Below are 24942 nucleotides of genomic sequence, written 5' to 3' on the forward strand. Positions count from 1 at the left end.
AGCAGCTTTACCCTCTTATCTTTTCTCTTTGAAGTATCCCTTTGTCCCACTCTATATTTAGCAGAGGCAGTGTGGCAAATGTTAGATGAGCAGTTGCTTATCAATGTGAGCCCAGGACATGCATCAGCCCTGCTATGGACACGTGTCCAAGTACCTGAAAATGTATCACAGACAGCTCTTCCCACTTATTCCTACCTATTCTTAGAGGAGAGAAATTTTCCTCAGATATCATCCATCACTGACTAACTACTAATGGAACCTCATTTTTTTTAAAAAGACTCATTAGAGTTGCAGTGTGACACTTGTGCATTCTGAGTAACATATCACTGTATTATCTGGTAATTTTAGGTAAATAATGAATGTGGAATGGCTGCTATTCCAGAGTTTTTTAACAAAACAGATATATTTTTATGACTTAATTATTTTCTAATTTTCCTGCATATAGCCCAGGATTTGATTGTGATTTACCTCTACTTTACTGGGGCAATGAACAACATGCAGACTACAGGGTTTCAGAAGGTCAGTTTTCAGTATAGCTCCTTATTTGATTCAACATTACTGTTATAGTTCATACATTATAATGTCACTCTTGCACTTTCATGTGTCCATCATTATACATTTTTCTCTTGATCTATGCTAGTTTAAGCAGAATGATCACAGAGCTCACAAGCTGAACGAAATGGTTGATTCTTTTGGCTGAACTAAATGGTTGATTTCTTTCTAAATGATATCAACCATTTATTCAACAATAAGAGAGCTTTCACAATGATCACTTCTTTTTTGTTGTTGTTCTTGCTGATCCCTACTTTTAATTATCATTCAGGATTATAGTTTTCATGCAAGTTTCCCCAGAATACTCTTTTTTATACTGCTGACTGCTGTACTCTGAATATTTCGGCTAGACTGTTGTTTTTGTCATTAGGTAGAGATCCTGAATTTTGTACTCCTGGAGGATTGAGAGTGCTACTCAAATAAGGAAGTTGTTCAAGACTCTGGACATGTACCTCATTAAGATTACTTGGAAACCATAGGTGCACAATAGTGCTTAGATCTTTTGTGTGACAAAGCCTGCTGTATTTTGCCCTCAGTTTAACTGTTTATATTCTGCTTAAACCACCTCTTAGGTACCTGTATCTTATCTTTGAACCTGTTCTTAAACCAATTTTTACCTCATTTGGTCAGTGAAAGTGGTAATATCTTTCTTTTTACAGGACAATTTGTGTTTGTTTAGTCTTCAGGTAGTCTGCTAAGACAGGTCATATGAATGCTTTGACAGCTCATAAGGCCAGAAATGTGATTTTATGCCAGAACAGATGAGTCTGGGTAGGTCAAGAGTCCAGACGAAAATTGCACAGGGTGTTTGTGTGATGCTGAATATGGTTCAATATGTTTGCACACCTTTTTATTATTTTCAAATTGTAATAAGAAAAATGCTTTTTCATTTTTTTGCAATGGCTAGTGGGAGCATCAGTAAACGTTTTTGTTTTCCTGAAGTCTCATTTAGCATAGGAAAGTCATTCAAATGAACTAAAGTTTGGCTACCAGCCCAAACATTACAGGAAACAATTATCACTTAAGGAACATATTTCATACTGATTTGCAGAACAAAATTGCTTCCCAAATATATCCTACTCAGGAAACAATACCAGGTAGCTCAAATGAATTGGTGCTTCCTTTGAAGATAAAAATGAAATTATTCATAGCAAACTTGATCAGTCTCATGTATTTTTTTACAGTCAATTATTTAAATCCATTTTAGAAGAAAGAAAAATGCAGTAAAGTTGACTTAGAAGAGCAAATGCTAATGTTAAGTGATGGCATTATTTATTCTGATTACTCTTATGTATAATATGAATATCAGTACATGGTACTCTTCTTTGGTTCTTAGTTCTTTTGTTCTGTTTTTTTTTATACTTCAGAAATGAATTTAAATACAATTTTTTTTTTGTTAAAGCATGTCTCTTTCAAATTCAAGATTGTCTACTGATTCAATACATCAGAACAAAATCTCATGGTCTTATTTGCAAACAATTACAACGAAAAAGAAAAGCAAAATGCTTTTCTGAGAACTGGAACATGAAATCCATATGAGCTCATGATGGATACCTCTAATCTCAGGAGATGCTCTGTGCTTTAGTGGGAACCCATGACTTTTTCCTAGAGGTTGGCCAAGTGCCCAGTAGGAAAATCAACTTTAACTGTTACGTGCTGTATTCATTTGTAAGTCATCAAAATATTTAATCTTAAATTTAGAGTAAGAGAGAAACTGCTGCAAATAGTGCTGCAGGTAGAGACTTAATGGCTCTTTAAGAGAAATCATGTTCAACTGTTATTTTTCCACACCCTTATTGAAATAAAAGCTTCTTGGAAAAGAAAAAAGGGAAGAATGTTTTGTGAGAAAACATAGTTTCAGAAAATGCAGAGAAATCCTGGAAGTTCCTACTGAAAATTAGACAGACAAGCAAAATAATCTGTCTGTAAGACAGTTGTATTTCAAAATTTATAAAACTATATTGTCCTTCTTTCTAAAGTCTACTTTGTCACTCTGTTCCTTTGAAATGGTCAGCACCAGCTTGCAAAACAGAAGCTTTGATTGTTGCTCAAGAGAAGTGCAGCCAATGGCTCTAATGAGTTGCTTCAGTGACCCTTCACTAATGTGGTCTGATTTGATCTCAAAGATCAAAAAGTTCCATTGCTTCCAGAAGACTGAAAACCATTTGCTCTTACAGAGGCAGCCTTCCACGCAACTTTGAGCAAGCTCATTTGACTTTAGCCTCAGGTTTGCCACTTCAGAGTCCCTGTCCCTTGCCATCACGGTGGCCTGCAGCTCTGGCCAGGCTCCAGCTCCCTTCTTGGCTGGCTGTCACAAGAGCAGCTGCCTAGCCCAGGCCGTGTACCTTCTCCTCGCTTCTCTTTCTGCCCATGGGATCTCTTTTCTCTGTGTCAACCCTTTCCTTAACCCTCCTTTAAGTTTTATAACTGCAAAAGAACAGTTAACTTCAGTCCTGTTATCTTTTGCTTTGCACGTTTGTTAAGTCAAGACTGGAAAAGATAATTTTCTAAAGTGACATTTTAGCAAATCCCAAACTGTTGTGCTTAGTAGCTATTATCACTTGTTTAATCTTTGACTGTTTTTTAAATAGTAAAACCATCTGAGCCTCTGATTTATGAACATGTTTTGATATGAGTAAGAGTCCCTTCCCCCTTCCCTCCAGAGAGAAGTTTTTCCTATCATACAATACAAAGCAGGGTAGAAAAGGCCCTGACTTGTATTTGTGGTATCATTCTCATCTTAAGCTGTGTAAATAATGGATTTATGGGCATGATACCTTGAAACATCCCACTTAATTAAACTGGATTTTGTTTTAAAATAAATTATCTTTGGATTTAGGCAAGCACAGAGGGAAAGGGAAGAGATAGCAGAAGCACTTTGTGTTTCCAGAGATGCCCTGTAGAGTGGAACAGGCTGTCCTGTAACATGGTTCTCTGAGTACCACTCAGCTTTTCTGGTTCCACACTGTTCCCAACTCATTTTGGGCTGTTGTGTGCATCTAAATCTAATCCTGTCTTTTAAATTCCCCTGGGTTTTGAAATAAGGGTGAATTTTTGGCAAGAACCACTCTTGGCAATTTAACAACAGCCCAGGAGTAGTACATAGTCAGTTCTGGGTGTACTGGGTTATGCAGAAGAGCACAGTCAGACCTGCTCTGAGAATTTTCAAATGCACTTTTTAAGACATTTTTTCAAACTTTATTTAAACACAGTTAAATACTGGACAACAGTATTGCAGCTACATTCTGAAAATATTCAGTGAAGGCCATTATTTGACAGTCTCTTGAAATCAATGTGGAAGAGATTTTCTGTTTACTGTTTTCCTTGTCTGATGCAGAAATGCAGTCCAGCTGCCAATGCTGAGGTCTGGTCACATCTGCTAAAAGATAGTGATCATTTTTCAGAAGGGAAAATTTCCCCGTATCCGGGACGTTAAACTCCTCTTCTGTCTTATGTTTATAAGGAGTTTGTGTTCTGGTACTTTTCACATTCTGAGTGAACCAGGTTAATAGAAACTAATTCCATATTGAAATGGGGTGTGTCTTTCAGAAAAGTATTACATTTGATTAAAAAAACTCAGGTTGTTCTAAGAGAAGCCTGTATCAACTGCTTAAGAAACAACCAACCAACCAAAGCATGTTTTATTTTTTGCCTTGAAATTGTCCTTTTTGAGACCTATTCATAGTATCTCCTTAGAACTTCAATGTTGAAGTATTTTCTATCATATTTCTACTTCCTGACCAGTACTCCCAGGATGGACTAAGTTGCTCCTTTAAATAGTTTTGATTAGACTAGATTATCAGTTACTCCTATTCCCCTCTTCAAAGTTGTATTTTCTGCTATTTGGACCTTCCTTAGAGGCTAGACATGAGATCTGAACATGATACTGACATGAAAACTCTGCCAAATATTTGGCCTTAATTGTTCCCTGCTGATGTTCTAGATTCCCTTCTATAGGTACCCATTGATTACATTTGTCCTTTTGGATTCCACCAGCACAGCAGAAGCTTCATGGCTATCTGTTACCCTCTAAACTTTCTAGACCAATCCACTGTCATGGTTTTCCTGGAAAACATTTAGTTTTGTATATTTATACCTTTTCCCCCCTTAGACAACTGACTTAACACACAGCTTCAAAAAAGCCACATACTGCTTGCAGCATCCAAAGTACTGAGCAACCCTGAGAAATCCAAATCATCAAACTGTCCTTTTTACCATTCCTCCACTCTTCCTGGAATCATGGAACTGAACAATCATTTTGTGTCTCCCTGATCAGCAAAAGGATTGAGAGGCTAACAGCACAGCACAAAGGAATGATTATATGATTTTTTGCCTTTTGTATGTGCTGGGGAATGCAAAAATTTGGGTGGCCATATCCTTATGCCAGCACATCTAGCATTTTTTCCTGCACACTGCCTGGTGTGCAGGCTGGGAACTCTGATATGCTCAGAGTCAGTTCCAAAGTGGGTTAAAGAGCAGGACTGCACAGTGATGTTTGAAGCACACTGGCTGCATGGTTCTGTAGAGCCCAGCTAAATCCCAGCTGGAAATGTGCCTGTTCAGTGAGGATTTCTCTTTGCAGCTCTACTTTGACAGCAACCTCTGGTATTTTGAGCCCCTTAAATGTGTGCCATGTTGTTCTTAGGGTGTTCTGTCTTCTAAATACAAACGGCTACATTAACACCAAGCTGAGCTCCCTTTGTTGATCCCAAAAGAGGCTGAAGCTGCTTCCTCTCCAAATACACAATTATCCAACTGTCCTAGATCTGTGTTCAGCCTCTGATTCACTGATTTTTAGGCAGCACTCAATAGCAAAGGCTTTACAGAAGAAAGCTTGAGTAGGACTTGGATTTCAAGCAGGAGCATTCCCTGCTCACTGGAATTGCATTCAAAAAAGTAGACACACAACAATACAGTTATTTTTCTAACTCCTTATGAGGACCATAACCATGCTTTTTGCCCATGATTTTGTTGGAGCAAAGTGGAAAGTTAGCTAAAACAGTAAGAAAAATTTCCTCATATTCGTCTGCAGAGAGGTCTGTTTGAGAGGCAATTGCAGAACATTTGTTCCATTTATCCAGGTCACAGCATCATTCCTGCTGTTTTCTCTTGTTTCTTGTAGTCTCTTTTAAAATAAATTGCTGCCTTTAAAGCAAATTACTTTACTCAACTGCTTGGGATCTCAGTGTTTTTCCATGAGTCTTTGAAAACAAAATTCTCCCTCGCTGTTTTGAATTTTTTTTCTTTAACGAGCAGATTTCTGTCTCCCTGCCTTCCCCTCCTCCTTCCTGCCTTTTGGCAGAACTTGATGTGTGAATTGTGATGTTTGCCACTGTATGACCAAAATGCTCTGAACTGTGCTCCCCAAAGCAGCAGTGAACTTGACAGAGAAAAACATCAGCCTGTTTGTAAGACAGAAACAACAAGGACTTCACACTTTTCTTCTGATGTTTGTTTGTTCTTATCTGCTGTGCAAATTCATTTGGTTTTGGTTACAAACCACTTGGGTGTTTTTGACTGCAAAGTTTTTTTAACTGAATTTATGCAAAATATTATGCAAAAGCAATCTTCCTTTGTAGTTATGGAGCTTTTCAATGGGAGCAAGAGTAGAACAAAGTACCTAAAACTGATTTTGTTACCCAGACTGGCGGTGAGATAGGACAACTTTTATTAAACAAAGCTCAAATGTTACAAAATGTGTGGTTTTGAAGCTTAACTGTGAGAAAAATGCAATACAGAAAGGATAGCAGCAGCTACTCCAACTACTGAATCAATGCTAGAACATATTATACAAGTGTAGTTATGTCATATAGGTTTTAGATGTCTCACAAAGACAGCTGAGCATTCCCTTTTAAGTAGTTTCTAAATGTTCTGATAACCACCTAAATTTATTCTTGAAATTTAGCAACTGCATTTTCAGGATTTTTCCATTAAAGGATTATCTGTATGTACCAAATAGTTACAAAAGCTTAGTGAGAAGGATGTACTGATGACTAGGCTGGTGTCTAAGACTAAATAGGTGTTTCTGATATTGTATTTTAACATGTTGTTATTGGTTATCCAAGGCTGAAATACTGGAACCAGTTCTTAGAGAATTTACAGTCAAATCCCACTGGCAAGCAGTTGAGATAAAACAAAAGTTAAGGAGCCTTTCTGAATTTCTTAATCTGTGTTCATCAAAATATTTCTAAACAACTTAAGAATTTCTACAAAACAATTTTTCAAGTTTTCTAAATTGGTTTTCCAAGATGCTATATAAAACATTTATTTGGCCCTTGCTGTACACATGACTTTCCTCTTTTTCTGATGTGTCTCTTGCTACTCTTTCCCCAGCAGGCAGCTTGTAGAGATGCTGTGCAAGCAGAGAGGCTTCAACAGGAAAAGTAACCAAGGAGGATTTTGCTAAAGCTTCTGTCCATGTGACACAGACATTCAAGTTACTCCTGTGCACACATCCAGAATCTTTTCCCAGGCTACTGCAGCAAAAAATATACAAATTGTCCAACTTCCTTTTTGTTTTATCAGTGATTTTGTTGTGATTTTGTTTGTTTATAGTTTCTGGGAGTCATATGATAACTATGCGTTTTCCTCTGTGGTAGCATTTGTCTCTGATCTGATTACAACTCTATACCATTGCAAAATGTACATATATTGTTTGTTGCTTCATAATAAGATCACAGAAAACAGAACGTTAAAAAATTAAAGTGGAATCAAAATATGTGTGTGCATGTGTAAAATGAATGGTGGCTTTTTTAGCTATATCTCAAGGAACCACTGTTACCTTGGATGTTTCCATGTGATTTTTCTGTTTTTTTTTGATTATTCAGGTTAGACCTATTTTTACATCAATGTATATATAAAGTTATTGATAAAAAAGGAAGTGCACTTAATTCGAAGGTGTTTCCAATATGAACTCTAATGATTACTTGGTTTTGTGATTTATGTCAAATTCTTCCCTTCCATTTTAAGTATTTGTTTTTAAGATATTATGATAATAATGACTATTGATAAGATATATAGTGACTATTGATAAGATATATAGAGATATATAGAACTATATTCAGGCTGTCAGACTGAACAGGACTGGTGTGATTAAAATGTTGCAATATTTTAGAATACTTGCTTGCCCTAACAGATTGCTTCTGGAGTGAACTACCAGTGGTGTAAGATTTTCAGTGAATGAAAAACTCAAATCCAAGGACTTAATGTTGATTCATGCATTCAGCAGAGTTGAAACTGAACTATTTGTCTTAAATATGGCCATATCTCTGGTTTTTATCCTACCTGGATAAGTAATATTAATCTCCTTTCCAATATTTTCCTGGGGAATGTGAAATTTAATTTTTATGCCAGGCCATCTTAGGTTGAAATGTCTTTGAGCTTTCCTGTAACTTCTGAAGAGAAGTAGTCATCACAGGCATGCCTGTGGCACTGAGGTAAAAATGTACACGTTTGTGAAGGAATAAAATTTCCACCATAGTGGAGGAGCACTCTGGATTCTGTGCTGTGCATCAAACACCCCACATGTATTGTGTTGTACACAGCCTCAGATACCCAACTTAAATTTTCCCTGGGATCATTCCCAGCCCCAGCTGACTCACTGTAGTGGCTTCAACCAAGATGTTTTTCCTTCTGGTGGTGGTTTGTTCTTCTTGGATGCAACACATGAGAATCTCAGTGTCTGTTGCTTTGTTCTGGGACTGGCCCCATGGTTACAGTTCTGTTCAGAGCACTTTTGCTGAATTAGGCTGTTCCTTTAGTACAGCTGTGTGCTGCTTTTTGCTTGGGCTGATTTTAGTCTCTGCAATTTTTTTTTTTTTTGCTCCCTTTCAAGTTCCCTTTTCTTCCCTAGGACTGGTTGCAACAGAGCAAGGGCTAGGAATATGTCTCAACTTGTGTGTGGCAAATCTTCTCTGGAGGGCCTAAGTCAACTAACAAGAATTTGGTAGAATATTTTCTCCCAACCATCTCAAGCAAAACTCTGGGTCAATTACCCAGTGGTCCACAGTCATAGACTGCAGCATTGTCCTCTCACTACTGTTGCACATAGAAATATGGGGCTTCAGATGTTTCCTGCTTTCTTTTTTGACTCTTTTCCCATGCTATTAAACATTTTTAGTTGGCCTTTGGGAGAAAAGAAAGTGTTATGATAACAGAAGAAAAAGTGCTAAAAGTATGTGGCTAAACTCCTCTTCTGCATGCACAGCTTAAATAGCAGCATGTCCCCGATGTTCTTCAGGAGCTGCTGAAATGCAGCTGATGAAAACAGAGCTCAGGAAAATCTGAAATGATGGTGTAGAAAAAAAGTGATTTTCATAACTTGCTTGTACTTAATTTCTTTCCTCTGTTTATGACAGCTGCTTTCAGACTACTCTGGACTCTAGTTTTTATTTATTTAGAGACTTCTTAGTGGTTCCAGAAGCTCAGTGGCAGTACAGTTCCATCTGTGATGTTAGTTCCATCTATGGTGAGTGAGAGGAAGGTTCTAAGTTCAGTGAAATGCATCACAGCAGTGATCCACACATGAACCTCAGGTTTGGCTACCACAGCAGGGATTTCTGCTGAATGCTTGGACAGGTATAAGCAAATGTATCAGTAAGTGACTGCGTGTGTTTCAAAGGCTGAGTAGCTTTATGACCACCAGCAGACTCCTGTTTATTTAGCGGGAAGGGGAGATTTGTTTTGAAAAGTCTGAAATGGAAATACCTACATGGACTTCAGCTGTTGAATTCTGATGTTATTATTCAATTATATATTTTGTAAAAAATGCTATATTGTCATGAGTATGCACAGAAACCTAATCTTGCTTTTTTGTGATTTTGAGTGAGGTAACTTGTGTGCATTTCTTAGCTGGGATTTTATTTGGCTTATTCCTTTCAATCCTTTGTCAAACCTTGGAAAAGCTGTAAGTGTGAAGGTGCATAGCATAATTTAAAACAAGGCAGCAATGTGATACAGTGATCCTTTTTTGCTGGTCGTAGAGTAAGAGTAGCTCTTTTTGACACACCACAAAGGTATATGTACTGAGTCTCAAGGAACTTTATAGCTGAATAACAACTGGCTTTCAAAGGTTTAACATTTGTTTTTCTGTGCCAAGTGTGTATGGGAGAAGCCTAGAAGGTCAAGAGAAAATAAGCAGAAGTCAAAGACAGATTGTAAGACAAATAGTAACATCTGGTAAATGACTTCTACATTTGTAGAGCCCTTGTTTACTGCACTGAATATGAAATGTTTTTCTTGGCAGGATTATAGCATTAAAGTCCACCAGTCTGGGAATAGAGTTCATACAGGTTTGTAACATTACTAATACACAGTAAAAACCATCAAATATAATTGCATTAAAAACCTGTATGTCGTAAAAAATAATCCTCATCAGTAATGCTAAAAAGTTAGAAAATACATAGATTTTGTAGTCTTTTGTCATTTTTGAGAGGTATTTTGAATATTTCTGCTGGTTCATATGCATGTATAAAATGCTTTGACTGTGCTCTCTGTCAACTGACTGTCTGTAAATGCATCTTTGTGCTTATTCAAGGCCTGTTTCAGAGAAATAATGGAGCAAAGTAGCTAAAAACTGCTAGTGGTCTAGGCTGAGGACATAACTCAAATGCATGTTTGTGTCTCTCATATGTGGGACCCCTAAAAGGGAAAAAAATATGCTGAAGAAAGGTAATAAAAGAGGCAGAGCAGATCTGCTTTGGTGAATCTGTGATAGTTTCCAGCTGATCCCACACAGCTATTCCCTCCTGACAGATTATTCAGGGAGAAATGGTCATGCAAACAGAGCTTGATTTCTGTGGGAACTGTCTTCCCAGATAAATGTTGTTCTTCTATTAGGGGAAAAAAAAGGGAGCACAGATTGTATAATTTTTTATAGCATGGGTCTAGCAAAAAAACAACTTGCCCCTTCTTCAGTTCCCCATCTTCTTTCTTTGTAAGACTCAAATTCTGCAGAGGTTACAAAAAAGATCAGGGCCAGCTGGACTCATTAAACAGAAGTTGAAGAGGTTTATTCAGTTGTGGGAGTCCTTCACTTTGTATTATCATTAAAAGTTTTATTCTCTGAAAATTAGTGTTCCTGTGGTATTTTCCGTTGCTTGGATTTTGTTCAATGAGAAATAGCTTAACTAGAGCAACAGCAGTGATGTCTTCTGAGATCAGGACACTTGGATCAAAGGGAAATGAAAAAAAATCCATGGGGCTCGCTGATTGAAAGACTAAAATCAGTGATGTAGTTTAATCTCAAATGCATTGTGGAAACTCCTTTGTAGCTTTTAAAAGTTTTAGCTGTAATACTGACTGGAGTCCCTAAGGCTAGGGAAATGAAGATTTCTTCATGCTTGCAGGAACCAGAATGTTGGAAGAGAAAAGAGTTGTTCATGTACAGCTCTTTGTGTAGGATTTGGTATAGACACATTTCTAAACAGTTCCAAAAGCCATGATTGTAATTTGGCACTGTATGTGTATCTGGTACTGAATCATGCTTGCATTACTTGAGAAATCATGCCAGTTTCTAAAGAACAAAATGTGTCTGTGTCAAAATTCTTGTTTGTTGCCTACAGATGATTTGCTAGTTGGTTTTTATGCCAATCTACAGCTTGGCTGCATCAACTTGACGGAGTCCCTCCTGATTTAAACTTGTGTTGTGGAGCCTGGGCCTTTGCATTTATATTTATGAAGAAGTCTGTTTATTGTCTTTGATAAAAGCAGAAGAAGCCAGTCTGTTTGAAAAGCACTGTGAATTGTTCAGTTGTCCTTGTAAAGAGGGACAGTTGTATTTTGTTGTTATCTTTTGATTAATGTGCTCTTCAGCACTACATGTCTTCCCTGCAGATTTCACCAGCCACATGTCAGCAAGTGTAAGAGCCAATTTCTTGCCCTTTGTAAGTCAGACCAAGGGGAGGTCTTGGGAGCAGAGAGCCATAATGGACCATGGAAGTCTGAGAGCAATTATTTCTAGATAATCAAACACAAGAAATAGCAGGAAGCAAGGTTTATTTATGGAAGAGATGTCTACTAAGAAACCTACAGTTTTTATTTACTACTTCCCTAGAAGATTACTAGAAAAATGAACAAAATAAAAGCCTTGTAATATTTGAAAATAAAAACAGTTTTAAAATTAGTCAGAGGGAAAAATCTCATGTACTCAAAAGATGCAAGTTCATTTTTTCATATCTGCTTTCAGAATAATGATTTTTTTAGGTGATAATGTTGTGAGTGATTAAGACAATAGAAAGTGGATGTTTCAAGGTGAATAAGCTTATTTTCTTTTGAAAGGTAATAGTTAAGAAAGTTTTAAGATACAGACTAAGACAAGTTATTTATAGTCTGGATTCAGGCCAGTGCAGTGCTACATCAGCCCCTGGGTTGCTTAGGGGCAAATTTCACCTTAAGCAGGAAAAAACTTTATTTCACTGTATTGTAAAAAGCTGCTCAAAGCTACCCCACTTCAGGGAATAATAGACTACTAACATCCAAGATACTCTTGTTCTTTCCCACTGTGCAACCATATTTTTCTCTTTGGGGGTGCTGGAGGGGACAGTTCCTCCCTGATGCTGCAGTAGAACGAGTGTCCCCTGCACGTGTCCCCAGGCAGATTCTGTGTGGGTTGTTCTTGGTACCCACCTGTCCATTACGACTGTCACGGTCTGCCTCTGCATCTGGTGTCACCTTGAGCTCAGGTAGAGGCTACTTAGGTGGGCAGCAGACTTTCATGACAAAGAGCAAAACCTGCTTGTTTTCTTCATGAGAGTTGTGTCCTACATGTCTTCATGATGATGTATTTGATGTGCTTTTTGTGGTTTTTTGGTGGGCTACCTTAGGAGGAGCGTGGTGATGCTTCTTCTCTACTCAGCACCTGTAAGGCCACCCTTGGAGTGCTGTGTGCACCTGCCCAGCATGAGAAAGAGATGGAATTATGAAGAGAGCCCAGCAATGGGCCACTAAGATGATGAAGGGACTCTCATGTGACAGCTGGGACTGTTCAGCTCAGAGAATGCCCAAAGGGAGTCTCATCCATGAGAATGAATGTCAGGAAGCAGGGTACAAAATTAAGAGCTGTTTTTCTCATCTCTCCTGTTTACCATCTGGTCACACCAGACAAGCCATTTTAATACAGACTCAACTCTGAAAATATTTGACAAAAATTTCCACCAACCAGTCAATCATAGCCTGAACTAAATATTGAAAAGCACTAGAATGTCTTGGCCCAGCTACCAGGCACATCTGGATGCACTGGACTATTGTTCAAACGTTCATTGTGCATAACTGTGATTCTGACATATGAACAGTCTGCCAAGATTATTAAAGAAAATAAAAATAAAGCCATCTGTTTATTATACTTGCAGGTCTTTTCCTGCATATGCACTTCTTGGAGATAGATGCTGTGAAGTATGAAACAGTGCCTCTTGTACGTTAAATTAATCCAAGAAGGCACAGTGGTATTTATGACTTTGTAATTACATGCAAAGGAAAAGAGGGAAAATCATGCCTTCAGGTAAGAAAAGCTGACCAAGAAAAAAAATTGTGTGTGAGCTCTTGAAATGGCCTTATAAATTAAAGAAAAAACAACAAAAACACAACAAAAAACCCCAATGAAATAGAGCTTCAGAAAAACATGCACAGGTTGCTAAAGTGAAGCTTTTCTTTATCCCAGTAAGAGGATATGAATGGAAAGACTCTGAGCCTTTCTGTATATCTGTTTGGTACAATTTCTGGTATGCTTTGGCTGTGTGAATTTCCCTGGTATATGCATGAGGGATTCCTCCCTGTCAGTGATGTACTGGGACAATGAAAGCAGTTTTAATTGCTCTGTGGTGGCACAGGATGCTCTGCCTCTGTCTGTGGTGTGTAGATGGACAGAGTGCTGCTCTGGTGACACTGCGTAGTCTGTGTTTATACTTGAGAGCTTGCCTGTGGGCTTCTGGAATCCACTGGAGTAGATTCTCAGAAAACAGAGTTACAATTTTGTTGGATTTGGCCTATGGGAAGCTATCTTTTTACCTGCACTTACAGTTATGAAGGGTTAACAGTTTATTTTTTGTTCCATTTAAACAGACCTTGGTAACATATTTACCTGAAGGACAGTGTGTGAGCTGCAAGGGAAATCAACATATGTCAATCTATTCTTCTTTGGACAATGGCTTACTTCTTTACAGTGCAACAAAGAATGTATTTGTAAAAAAGTGATTGCACAAATAATATAGAAAAGGTATTCATGACATGCCACTGCTTTTCCAGAGGAACGGAGCCTAGGTGCATCAGTATTTTCTAACATTAAGAAAGGTTACTGTCTTGTTTGGAAATTGTTGAGTTAGGAATTGCCCTGGACCTTAAATAGCCTTGATACTCTCTAGCCATAATTATTACAACTTTTGTAGCCCTGGGAAATACACTCATGCAGAGGTAGTACAGGCTTTTGCCAATTGATTGCTTTGTTTCTGGCAGACAAAAAGATAAATTAATATTGCAACCTGCCTTTCCTTTTCCTTTTTTAAGAGTTTGCTTAAAGGACTAAGACTAAGATCAAGAGCTTTGCAGATGTATCAAGAATTAATGACTCTTGTGTAAGTCACACATTCTGTGCCAGAAAATCTACATCCCAGTGAGGTGATGAGTACAGAGACAAACTCTGACAGGGAATATGTCATGGGAGTAGCAATTGTACAGGAACAAGTATTGGGAATGACTTCTTACAGGGAAAACAAAAGAAGATTATAGATTCAGAAAAAGACATGACCAAGATGTCCATAAAAATGAAAGCTGACTAGTCTGACAAGTCTTGAATTTCAAAGTTTTATTGAGTGTATATCTAGACCCTAATGGGTCTGGTTTTTTTCTTAGTGTCTTTTATGGCTTTCCTTTGTTTTACTATGAAATAGAGGTATTCTCCTTTGCAGTGACTCCCTAGAGCTTCTGCTACTTATCTGTCTTTTAATCATAGTGAAGAAAACAGGCCTTTTGATATGGTCCCCTATCGCAGATGAGGATTACTCAGGGTTGAGGGGAATTGCCCACTCCATAGCAGGCAAGGTTGAGATACATTTAAAGGAAAACTCTGTCACAGAACACTTCATTTTAGCTTTTTTCTCCATGTGCTAGAGACCTTTTGTGGGAAGAAGAACTAATGCTTTCTTCTGGGGAAGTGATTTGGGGTTACTACTCACCCAGTGTGAAGTTCAGTGTGGCCTCATAAGGGACAGAGGGAATTGCAGCCTGCAGGGACAAACTTGGACTTCTGGGCTGTGACAGATGGGGTCACCACAAGGCAGAGAGTTATTAAGCCTCAGTGCAGTGTGTAAAACTGTTTTAAGGTGTATTTAAGCTCCTCATGGCAGAAATGAAATTATGCAGTAGTCTTCTATTTATTGTCTCTGCAGAAGTGCTGGGCCAGATTGAAGATCTATGCCTGGACCCTTCCTGCGGTACCCTCTGCATCAGGCCTTAGATCAAAACCATGGGGGTCATGCCTGTCTGTGCCCTGGAAAAAGAACAACCAGTGCAGCAGTATAACAGAGTCCTTGCTAATGTGATTTAAGCATTTAGGAAAGAAAAGCAAAGACCAGATGTGTTATTGTTGTAAGGCAGCCCCTGCAAATAGCAAAATGATTGACAAAAGGGTTAAGGCTGTAGCATCACACAAGGAGAGACTGATGAGTCTGGGACTCTCAAGTATGAGAAGAAGGCTAAGGAAGATGGAATTGATTTTTACAATGAAAAAGATAGTTCAAATGCAACCCATTATTGACCAAACTCTGAATTAATAGCAAAATTTCTTTGGCTTTAAATCAGTCATCTTCTGGTTTCATAACTATGCAATGTAAAAAGTAAATTCTGATATGTGCTGCCACATAGGAAACTGTGGAAGCAGACAATATCAACAGATCAAAAAGAAAAAAAATTAGACAGAACCATGGACTGGAGGTCCATAAAGAAATACTGAAGGAATTAGGCAAGAGACTTCTACACAATATAGCTTTTGAAGGAGAAACAGAATACTTGGCTACCTGAAACCTAGTAGTGTTGGATGCCATATGTGGTGTCTGGTGAAATCAAAGGCTTAAAGAGACAGGTGAATTCACTTCTTCAGCAGAATTGAAAGTTTTTTTTTCTCTTGGGTAGGCTATCCCACCTTATGCACTGTAATACATCAGTCTGTAGGGAAGTTTTCTTTGTTCTGTTGTCTGTAAATGTCAGAATTTCAGCCTAGTGGAAGAGAAAGTTATAGTTCATTCTTTTTCGTAAATTTTATTTATTAAATAAGATTTCAACCAATCCTTGTAGTTAAATACAGTTACATATTGTGTAAGGAGAGGTGGTAAAATTGTTTTATTATTGGACCATAGTTTTCAACAACACCTAATGTTGAAAACAATCTATAAAATTTCTGGGGAAATGTGGTTTTACAGCTTAATATAATTGTGCGATATTCAGAAATGGCTAATTTGATTAACTTTGCTGTTCTCAACTAGTATGCTTTACTTTTTGACATCTTTGATGGGACGGCCTGCTAGATCTGACTAAAATTGGCAGAGTTGATCCCTTTTTGGTACCAAGTCACTTTGTTCTAGATTTGAGTTCTTTATACTCTATTCTGAAGAAGTCTGCAATTATACCATTTTTGGTGAAAGAAAAGGTTATTTCTTCCAACTTTTTTTCTTCCATTTGAGTGCTATGTGGCTGTCAGGTTTAAGAGGATGGAGTTTATTTCCCTGCATGTAAATGACATGAGTCTCTCAATGTAGTTATGTAGAGCAGCCTTTTGGATCCATCTTTTGGCTTTGAACAGTCATGCTCTTACTCTGCTCCCTGTGAGGTGGCTTAAGAGAAGACTAAACTATTCTGACAATTTACACACTCCACCAAGATTTTTTCTGCTAAGATTTCGAGTTTTAGGGGTCAATAAACACTTTATTTCCTCTCTAAACACCAGCTTAAAACCAGTGTGGCTAAAAAATAACAGCACCAGAATGTCTGCAACTCTGTTTTTGTGTTAGTTCTTTCAGCACAAGTTACAAGACTGTGCAGTCTTAATGACACCCTGAAGTGGCCCGTTCAATTCTGCTGTTTCCTACTTCTCTGTCTCTTATTCTCCCCTGGAAGAAGGACAGGCCTTTCCACAGCAGCATGGGAGAGGAATAGGCAGGAAGTATATGCTTTCTTCAGTATCAAACATCATCTCTTTATCTTTTCCCCCATAAAATGCTGGAATATTTCATCCGAGCTAAGCAGATGCCAGGCAAATAGTGAGCAAATGAGCCTGTGCAGAGCTGCAGGACCTGGCAGTACAGGAGGGGATGAAGGGTGGGTCTCTATCCCAGTGGTGCTTCCCCTCTCCTCCGCAGTCGAATCCTTCTGCAGAGGTCACAGAGCCCTTTGCAGCCCTTCCCAGTAAGACAAATTCTTTCCAGCAGGAGAGTCATGAAGAGAAGAGCCCCACACCTATCTGCAGATACCCAAGTTGTTTTGCTCTTGCTGTTTTTGTGAGTGTCACAGTAGTTGGTGTTATCACAGGACAGTCACAATTTGTGTTGGTGACACCGAAGGTTCGTGCGGTGTCACCCCTGTCACAGCCATTATCGCTGAGGCAGTTTCCCAGCCAAACTTAGCTCATTCCTCAGGAGTTTGGGGGGAGGTGGGAACCAGAGCTGGTGTTTGACATCCTGCACCTGGGAGAGAGAGTACATGCAGCCTTTTATGCCTTATCACACAGCAGTGCCAGTCAAGTCCTTTGTGTGGCAGGAAAAGCTGCAGTGACAGGAGCAGGCTGCCAGTGTTCCACAAGAGTGGTGCAGGGAGAGAACTGGATATGTAGCTGCAACTGAAATGTTTAAAGCCGTATTTTTTATGGCATTTATACCATAAATAATTTTTAATATATTTATTTATAAATTTATAATCTTTTATATACATGTGACTGTGATGAAACAACCTTTGCAGTGCTGCTAATTTATCATCTGGTCTTGAGGTTGTAGTTCTTACATTGAAGAGATTTTTGAAGGTTACTGTTTGGAAGGGGGAAAATTGTAGGAATATATTTTCAAAAGTCCTGTTACTTCCTTGTTAGCTCTCAAAAACAACTTTTAGAGACTTAAAGTAGTGGCCTTTTCTTTTTTTTTTCTTTCTTTCTTTTTTTTTTTTTTTTTTTGTCTTCCTTGTGTGACAAGGCAAATGACCTTGCAACCCTTTAGTCTCTTTTTTTCATGCTCACTGATGGCCAGGCTCTCTTACCCTTACAAAGAGCGATGTGGTTTGACAAGATTTAGGGCTGGCTCAGTTATTAGCTTCCCAAACAAGTTAGCATTGCTGTAACTTCAATGCCAGAAAATAAACACACATACACTGAAAATCCAGTGAAAGTCAGGCAAAGTCTTTCCAGGGTTTTTAGTTTTATCACTACAGCCTTTCTCAACTAGGGAGCCTGGAGAACAACTACAGAGTAGAAGGAAGAGTCCTGCCTGCCTTTCATGTGGAAAAACCTGGCTTCTTCATCCTTTTCAAGGCAACAGAATGTCAAGTCAGGTTGTGTTGCCTAAGGCTGCTATGCAGTAAGGGGATTTAAATGGAACCTCTGCATACAGAAAAAGGAAGTCCCTTAATTCATTCAATATTTTATTAGAAATCTCTTAATGTTGGTCTTATTCCTAAAGGTAAACATCTCAGAGGCTTTTCAAAGGCTGTATTTCATTATTTAATAATCTGTTTTCACTAACACAATTCCCTAGCTCTGAGCCTGTAACCAAGTCCACAAGCTGGAAATATCAGCAGTCCAGGAACTGTTAAATAATTAAGCCATTGGTGCCTGTAAGTGCTAGGGCTTGAATCACTCATGTTTTATTTTCACAAACTGCTGGGGAAAAGGGTGTCATTGCAAAAAGATTACTTACTAGCTGTCTTTAAGGACAAGATGACTTTTTTTCTGCAATGGTATGGCTTGAAATTGTATGAATGTTTGTTTAGAAAGTAGAATTTATAGGATAACATTTAATAGTAGCCTGTACAGACCTGGTTCTTTATTTTTCAGCTTGTATCTGCAGTTATCCCGTCTTCTGGACTCACTGGAAATCCTTACCTCCGTTCAGAGCTTTTATTAGGTTTCCATATTTACCTTTTAAAAAGAATTCCCAGGAATAGCCCTTGACTGGGCAATAGTGTTTGGCTGCATGTGTGCATATGTAAACATGAGCACGGATTTGCATGTGTCCCATCTCTCAAAACAGGGGAATTCTCTGAAGGTAATTGAAGGGCAAATATTTGGGCTGCTCTTTTTGGCATCTTGGGCTGAGATCCACTGAGATGGATGTGGGCTCATTTTGACCACACAGGAGCTGACCCAGACTGCTCTCTAAGTTCAAGCAGATGGAGACAGGTCAGTCCACTGAGGGAGTTTCTCATCCATGAATGATATATGTCACGATTTTTCTCCGTCAGAGAAAATGGGATTGGTTTTATCATAGTAACGTTTACTCTGGAGAAGGACAAAGTAGTACAGTCAGGGATATAGTGCAAGAGAAGAGGACTTCAGGGATAACAGCAGGCTTCTGAGAGCACTAATAACATGATCTCCCTAATTTAGTCCAGACAGAAAACATGTGAGTGCCATAATTTGTTATGGCACCAGATTACTTTCTTTTGTAGACAGTTTGAATCCAGTTGCTATGTGGAGTGAGATGGCTGGGTGGGGAAGGGGAAGAAAATGAGATTTTGAAGAAATGTAGGACATGAGAATATTTTCCTTGCTCTAAGTGGAATTCTGCAGTTTGCAGTGCAAAAACCAATGTAGTGCAAGGCAGGAAATACATGTGGACTGTCTTGAGTACTGGGGTTTCTGTTGTTCTGTTGCACATGGTGATATGACAATGTTACTTTTCTGTGTCCATCATCAAACATAATTATTAGGCTGAGATCTGGAAATAAATATCTAGAATTAATCTATTTTTTATTCATTGACTCTTTGTTTACTTTGGCTTTTTGAAATACCTTGTGACTCTTGTCATCTCTAATGGGAAATCTGTCTTCATTCCCTTTAGAGTTTATTTGTTGTATTTACAAGCCTAGACAGTATTGACATAGTTACTAAGGAGAAGCTGGGTTTTGGCAATGATAGAAACTTTAGCAACTTTATATATACATAGAAAATTTAAATATACAAACATTAAAATAAAAAACCAATTTTTAAATTATTTGATTTCAAAGTACTCATAAATTAGGAAATACACCAAATTCACATCTATGACTTCTGTTATATCCATCTGTCTTCTGTATGTTCAGGGTAAAATAGCTGGTAATTTTAGCTACCAGCATGAAAATATTTTTCTGGTAACTTTGAGAAGAACAAATTGCCTCAAACATGTAAATTACCAAAAACACAAAGATTGTTTTTCAGGTGACCTAATATTTAAAATAACTTTCCTCCTGCTTAGGATTGACTGGACTTATTTTCAGCCCTGATTTAAACCTCTTATTGACATGTTTTTGTTGTTAGACTCAAAAAGAATGTGGAGATATTCCATTATCACCTCCATAATATCCTGTGCACTAAGCAGGCTGTGGACTCTTCTGTAATTGAGTTGTGGTGAAAAAGAGGTGTTTCTCCTGAAACACCTCTTTGGTAGGGGTGAATGACTGTTGAAATTCAGTCAAAAAGAGTTTGTTATTATGAAGACATTCTATTTCTTTAATGGCTCTAGTTTAATTACAAAGCACTTTTTTCCCAAGCAGTTAGGGATTAATTGAAACTATGAGTACTGAAACTAAGGAACTCCCTCCCATCAAATCCTTTTAAGGCTCGTGTAGAAAGCCCTACCCTTACAGTTTATCAAAGTTTAGGATTATATTTACTAGTAAAAAATAATAATTTATGCAAAATTTTTCACCAAACGTCCCCTTACATTTCTGCCTGCTTTCCAGCACATGGTGTATCTTACCTGGTGGTCATGCTTACCCTTCTGTGCAGGAAAGGGAAAAAAAGGAAGCTTCTAAAAATTGGCTTAAATCTCACTAACTAATAAAGTGTCTTCTGCTGTCACTTCATTCTGACCCAAGACAATTTTCCTCTGGTTCTCATTTCTCATAAATCCTATTATTTTTCTCTTTGCAACTAGGATTTGAGAAAATTTCTGTAATGTTCTTTAATATCTCAAGTTCAGTGCCACTGCTCTTTTGAGTCACTACACTTGCTGAAGTGCACAGGTGTTCCTTTCAGTGCTAAAACTTGCTGATTTGTCTGAATGAAATAATTCAATACTGTAGCAGCAATATAAGATAAAACTAAGTTCAAGACATAGCAAGTTAACTTTTGTTTCTGAAAGGACCTAATTGTTTTAATAGAAGTGTATGTGTATGGTATTTACTTCAAACCAAGAGGATTCTGGCTCTAATACAATGTTGTGTTGTATTATATCATGGGTTTAGAGTGCAGGATTGTTTTTTTCTTCTGGAATATTTTAGTCTGATGCAATGACAATTTATTTTTTTACTTCTTTAGATGACCTTTCCAAACTTACAGAGCATGTTTTAAAATACCAACTGGACAAAAGACAGGATGGACAGTTTTGACATTGTGATTTCATTTGAGTTCTGCAACATTTTGCTCTTTAAATGACACAAATATTTTCTTTGGGTTTTTTTTTAATAGTTGTCAACAAGTTGCATCCCCAGGCACCTCACAAAAATATCCAGTTCCTTGTATTCCCTTATGAAAACCACAGCAGATGACTTATTTTAAAGGTATTTTATCCATTTTTTTTAGCAGAGCAGAAGCATTAGTGTGAAGGATGAAAGATTACTTAAAATAGTAATAAGATACTTAATTCAAGATAAGCAACCCCAAATCACCTCAGATTTGCAAGAAGGAAAGCACACCTTCAGTTGGCATAGAGCTACTAAAATGAGGCAGCTTGTCAAATTTTCTGCCATGTCCTTGTTCACTCTCTGGTAAATATGACTCAGCTCACCTCCCTTTTTTTCTTCACGTTGGGGATAAAAGGACAGGAACATAAGAGGCTCCTGATAGTTTTTGTTCAATAGGTAAATTCAGTATTATCTGGGGAATTTATGTCGCTGAAGAACAGAAAGAAGAAAAAAGTAGCTCATCTTGAATGAATATTCTTTTAATAAACAGTTGTGTAAATAGGAATGATTTAGTGCACGTTATTCTTTAGAATTAGGATGTCCCTTTGGAATTAGCAGGCAATTAAGTGTCAAATTCGAGGCAGAAATTGAACCAAGATGCTAATGGATTTTTTTTTTTTTTTTATCTGTTGTAACAACTCTCATTTCCTTTTTAAAATCTGGCTTATTAAACTGTTTCAGATGTCACAAAAGGGCCTGGACAAATAGCTTTAGATGGCTGCATTAATCTTGATAACTTTGGTACTGTTGGATTGCTGTAAACCACAAAAAGCCATACTGTTTGTCTGCCCACAAAATTAATCTCAACACCACACTACAGATTACTTTAGAGGCCTCTCCAAACAAAAATAAGTTTAAAGAATCCATCAGTTGTAGCTAAATTTTAGTGTCTCTCTGAAGAAATGGGAGTGAAGGTCAAATGCAGCTTTTTAATACCTGTTGAATTCACAACTTACTGGAATTCATTATTCAGGTCTTTGTTTTAAACCCCTTATTAATGAATTGATTGTTATATAATTATTTAATTTATAATCTATTATTTAAATATGTAATTATTTTATTTAATTAATCTATCATACGGTTATAATTTATTTTCTACATGCCAAATAATTGCCAATTAATATTAAATATTCTGTATTAATATATAAATTATTCAGTTCTTGATCATTAACTTCCAAGATATTATGAATCTCCAACAACAGCTGTTTATTTTCAGTACTCTACACTTTATTGGTAACAGATCTGGCATTTTTCTTCAATAACAATTTTTTATACCACTTGGGAATTTTTATTGTTTATGCGTAAAAAATTTTCCTGTTGTACAAGTTGTGAACATTTTCTCTACAACGGTTTCAGTGTCTCAGCTCTTTGTGCCACAAATGCTGCCATATTACCTCTCCTCTGAAACCTAAGTGATGGTACAGTGAATAATTTCAGGAAAGTTTTACCCCAATAACAGCTTGCCCAGAATAAATATGTCTTGGGAAAGGACATTAAGGAATTTAAAAATTGTTTGTTTGTTTATGTCTCTCTTAAAGCTTTTGCTTTTACAACATTTCAAGGAGCAGAGTTAATTTTAAACCTATTAGTTCAATGGCAGATCACTGGAAGATGATGCAGAGAGATCTAATTAAATTGTTCTTTACAGTAACATCTTCATGGATAATGTATCCTTTCTGTTTTTATGCTCTGGGAGAGCAAATTTCATTTTAAGGTTTCATGGAGCCATAGAATGAACGAATTGCAGGATTGTTTTCTCCCTCTTGCACTCTCTTGCATCTTGACCAGGTCAATAGTTTCTAGTTATTAAAGCTTTTATTCATTTATTCAGAATAACCAGTAAATGACTAGAACACATTTAAATGCATAGTGTTTGGAAATAAAGTAAAATGTAACAATAATCATTGTAAGGGACAGGGAGATGACAACAGAGAGAGGAATAAAACTGAAGAAAACCAATTGCATTGTGCTCACCATTGTATTGGTGAGCACACTGACCAATGCTCAGCCCATCCCTGAGCAGCAATCAGTGCCTTCCCAGTTTATATACTGGGAATGATGCTGTGGTGTGGCATATCCCTTTGGCCAGTCTGGGTCAGCTGTCCTGGCCATGCTCCCTCCCAGCTTCCCTCCCTCTTGTGCTTCCTCACTGAACAAGACTCATCTTAGGGTAAGCACTACTTAGCAACAACCAAAACATCAGTGTGTTATCAACAATCTTCTCATGCTGAATCCAAACCACAGCACTGTAGCAGCTACTAAGAAGAAAATTAACCCAGCTGTAACCAGGATGGAAGGAAATAAGTAAGTGGATGATGTAAACAGGAAAAAGAAGGTATATCTCAAACTGGGTGCATTGTCCTAAACTGAGTGCAAGAATATTTTGACCTTTATCCTCCATTTGCTGTCTTAATTAGGTCTAAGCATTCTATTAGGATTATTGTCCCAGAAATGTTGCATTGGAGATTTTTTTTAATTATGCATTTTAGCTCTGATACCATATACCAGGACAAATGCAAATCCTGTCAGCCTTTCTATGGCACATCTACTTCTGTTCAGTTGACACGTTTGTGTATTCTGGAAAAGAAACCAAATTATAAATGACAGCCCACAGAATTCCCCGTTGCATTAGTTTTAATGAATTGAGTAGGTTATAGAACTAAGTTTTCTTACAGCTTTTTCACTGAAAATTATTGATTTTGCCAGATCTTTGACTTCCTTTGTCTTAGGCAAGGGGTTTCTGCAAATCCACATTACCTTAAGGAGTGTTTAAAGAAATCACCAGTTCCTAGAGGGTCTGTAGCTCCATCAGTTCAATGAAAGACATAACAGGAATGCAAATTATTTCCATTATACAATTTTAATAAATATGATTCAAAGACAACTGTTCCTGCGGCTTGTCCAACAGAGAAAAAAAAAAAGCCAAACCAAGTGCTGAACAACAATGCCAGTAGCTGTGATGAATTATAATTAATTTTGGAGAGGAAACCATAAATATATGACCTAAAGGAAAAAGTAAAAACAACTTTAGGCAATGTTATTAGGGTGGGGAAATCCCATTAGGAGTATGAACTATGGGCTGAGCAGCAAACTCCCAAGTGTTAGGAATGAGGCTCTAAAACTGTAATTGTTCAATACCAACCCAGAAATGTATACGGGAAGGATGCAGAAACTCTTCCAAAAGGTGAGGGACAGCTTCTAAATGCTCATCCAGGGAAAATTCAGAAATATTTTATTTCACATACAGCCCTAGCAATAGCACAGTCATTTCCCTGTTAATATTCTTGCCTATAGATGACTTAACAGGTTGCTGCCTTCTCATGCTTGAAGAGCATCTTCAGTTTGAGACCTGTTCATTTGCTCTTCAGGGTGATTTGCATAGCCTGCTGCCTTTTCCTGTGTTTCTTCTGCTCTCTCCTCTTCTGCTTTTATAATGTAATACCTCTTCTTGCTTTCCTTCTTACCAGGTATTTCTTACCCTCGAAGTCCATGTGAAATTGTTCCTAGTGTTCTCTGCACTGCCTTTTTTCTGCTCTAGGAGAAATCCTGTGTCTGTGACATGAAATGTACTGTTATCAAGTTCAAATCTTGGATCACCCATCAATTGCTACAGATCCATTCACTGAGCCATTCCTTCTTCAGTGCTACAGTGGTTTTTCTCTTTTCCTCTCCCTGTTCAGATCATTCCACTTTCCATGGGATTAAGAATGGTTGTGGATCCCTCTTTTAGGGCCTCAGTTTACAGCTACAGTGCCATGC

General features: G+C 37.7%; 1 long non-coding RNA gene across 7 annotated transcripts in view; it reads left to right on the top strand.

Moving 5' to 3' along the window:
- Positions 1-24942, top strand: part of LOC135298785 (uncharacterized) — a 46990-nt gene that overhangs the window by 15992 nt on the left and 6056 nt on the right. Inside the window, exon 5 of one of the 7 annotated variants that reach the window (XR_010360806.1) lies at positions 18575-18675. The exons of 5 other annotated variants lie outside the window; for them this stretch is intronic. This is a non-coding gene — a long non-coding RNA (uncharacterized LOC135298785). Of the gene's footprint in view, positions 1-6888; positions 10145-18574; positions 18676-24942 lie in introns of those variants that run through there. One more of the 7 variants, XR_010360810.1, reaches the window with a different exon arrangement.

Source organism: Passer domesticus, chromosome 4 (assembly GCF_036417665.1).
Source record: "Passer domesticus isolate bPasDom1 chromosome 4, bPasDom1.hap1, whole genome shotgun sequence".
Lineage (NCBI taxonomy): Eukaryota > Metazoa > Chordata > Aves > Passeriformes > Passeridae > Passer > Passer domesticus.